The following is a 3,102-nucleotide window of genomic DNA, read 5'->3' as shown; positions in this document are numbered from 1 at the left end:
CACTTGCTTCAGTGTCTTCTTTTGAAAAATATTTACTGTGGTTAAGACTTTACATATAAGGCTATGTTCACACAGCGTCTTTTGCAGGCGGAATTTCTGCCTAAAAATTCAGTTTGGAAGTTTGAGGCAGATTTTCCTGCACGCCGCAGCATTTCGCCCGCGGCCATTGAGCACCACGGGCATAAAACGCAGCGATATATGCTTTCTCTGCCTCCCATTGATGTCAATGCGAGGTCAGAGGCATAAACGCCCGAAGATAGGGCATGTGCCTTTGAAAATCAATGGGAGGCATTTGCGGGCCGTTTTTGACAAGTTTTGCGCGTCAAACTCGTAAAAAAAAACTCAGTGTGAACATAGCCTTTACAGGTAAGACCTTATTCAAGGGATACTTCAGTAAACATCCCTAATGTAATCGAGGAGTTCAGATTAACTGCTTAAGTATTAAAGAGGCTCTGTCACCAGATTTTGCAACCCCTATCTGCTATTGCAGCAGATCGGCGCTGCAATGTAGATTACAGTAACGTTTTTATTTTTAAAAAACGAGCATTTTTGGCCAAGTTATGACCTTTTTTGTATTTATGCAAATGAGGCTTGCAAAAGTCCAACTGGGCGTGTTTAAAGTAAAAGTCCAACTGGGCGTGTATTATGTGTGTACATCGGGGCGTGTTTACTTCTTTTACTAGCTGGGCGTTGTGTATAGAAGTATCATCCACTTCTCTTCAGAACGCCCAGCTTCTGGCAGTGCAGACACAGCGTGTTCTCGAGAGATCCCGCTGTGATGTCACTCACTTCCTGCCCCAGGTCCTGCATCGTGTCGGCACCAGAGGCTACAGTTGATTCTGCAGCAGCATTAGCGTTTGCAGGTAAGTAGCTACATCGACTTACCTGCAAACGCCGATGCTGCTGCAGAATCAACTGTAGCCTCTGGTGCCGATGTGTCCTCGCTCGTCCGACACGATGCAGGACCTGGGGCAGGAAGTGAGTGACGTCACAGCGTGATCTCTCGAGAACACGCTGTGTGTCTGCACTGCCAGAAGCTGGGCGTTCTGAAGAGAAGTGGATGATACTTCTCGTCAGAACGCCCAGCTAGTAAAAGTAGTAAAAACGCCCCGATGTACGCACATAATACACGCCCAGTTGGACTTTTGCAAGCCTCATTTGCATAAATACAAAAATTGTCATAACTTGGCCAAAAATGCTTGTTTTTTAAAAATAAAAACGTTACTGTAATCTACATTGCAGCGCCTATCTGCTGCAATAGCAGATAGGGGTTGCAAAATCTGGTGACAGAGCCTCTTTAACTTTGTGCACTTGGACTGGAAAAGGTTGTTCATCCTGCCCCAACTGTTGCATTGTCAGATTGCACCACTCCCAAAGGCTGCAATAAATCTTAACCCCTTCAGGACACAGCCTGTTTTTGGGTAGAAGTCTATCAGCATGGCACATCTTGACTTGGCAATTATTGCCCACTCTTCCTTGCAAAAGCGCTCCAAATCTTTTTTATTTTTATTTTTTTTTCCCAAATCTGACATGTCGCTGTATGTGGTAATAACTTGGGAATGCTTTTACCTAGCCATTAGATTCTGAGATTGTTTTCTCGTGACATATTGTACTTAATGTTAGTGGAAAAATTTGGTCGATAAATTGAATATTTCTTAGTGAAAAATTTGCAAAAATGCATTTTTGTAAATGGATCTGCTTGTAAAACAGATAGTAATACTACACAAAATAGTCACTAGTTACAATTTCCCATATGTCTACTTTATGTTTGCATCATTTTTTGACCGTCCATTTTTCTAGGACGATACAAGGCTTAGAACTATAGCAGCAATTTATCACATTTTCAAGAAAATTTCAAGTCTATTTTTATAGGTACCAGTTTAGTTCTGAAATTGTTTTGAGGGCCTTATATATTAGAATCCCCCCAAAAAATCACCATTTTAAAAACTGCACCCTCGAAGTATTCAAAACAACATTCAGAAGGTTTCTTAACCCTTTAGGCGTTTCACAAGAAATAAAGCAACGTAGAGGGGAAATGTAAAAAAAAATTCTGAAATTAATTTGTAATACATTTTCTTTCTGTAACACAGGTTCTACCAGAGCAATGCAAATCAATATTTATTGTTCAGATTCTGACCTAATGGACAAAGGAGCACCTGGAGGATTTTGGGGCCTCCCTTTTTTTTGGGGGATTATATTTTAGGCACCATATCAGGTTTGAAGAGGTCTTGTGGTGCCAAAACAGTGGAAGCCACCCCCCCCCCCCTTTTTTTATTTTTAAAACTACACTTCTTAAGGAATTTATCTAGGGGTATAGTTAGTATTTTGACCCCACAAGTATTTTGCTATATTTATTAGTCTGTGAAGATCTACTTTTTTTTTTTCTCTGAAAAAAAAAGAATTCGTAATATTTACAAAGAATAAAGAAGAAAATGCATCCCAACATTTGTAAATCTTCCGATTACGGAAATACTCTGTTGTAATAAACTGCTGTTTGGACCCACTGTAGGGCTCAGAAGGGAAGGAGCACCATTTGGATTTTGGAGGTCAGATTTTGCTGGAATGGTTTTCAGTGCCATGTCGCGTTTGCAACGCCCTGGAGGGACCAAAACCGTGGAAACCCCCTAAAAGTACACCATTTGGGAAACTACACCCCTCAAGTAATTTTTTTCCTAGGGGTATAGTGAGCATTTTGGCCCCACAGGTTTTTTGCAGAATTTATGAAAATGAATACCGACATTTTTGTCAACTAAAATATTGAATTTTTTCATTTTCACTAGGCATAAAGCAGAAAAATCACCAACGTTTGTAACAGTCTCTCCCAAGTACGACAATATCCCCACATGTCATAATTTTTGTTTTATCTGAAATTATTTAACATTTTCAGGGCTGATCTTTTTTGCGTTTCCATTTTAGTTTTTCTGTTCCCCCCCCAGCCTTGCAAACGCCATAACCTTTTTTTATTTTTCTGTCAATAGAGAGGTGTAAGGGCTTATTTTATGCAGGAAGAGTTGTAGGTTCTATTAACACCATTTAATGTACTGGGAAACTGAAAATAAAATTATTTGCGGGGGGATATTGGAAAAAACTGTTTCCGCCATT

The sequence above is a fragment of the Rhinoderma darwinii genome, chromosome 1, assembly GCF_050947455.1.
Source record: "Rhinoderma darwinii isolate aRhiDar2 chromosome 1, aRhiDar2.hap1, whole genome shotgun sequence".
NCBI classification, from domain to species: Eukaryota; Metazoa; Chordata; class Amphibia; order Anura; family Rhinodermatidae; genus Rhinoderma; species Rhinoderma darwinii.
Note: the sequence above shows the minus strand (reverse complement) of the source record.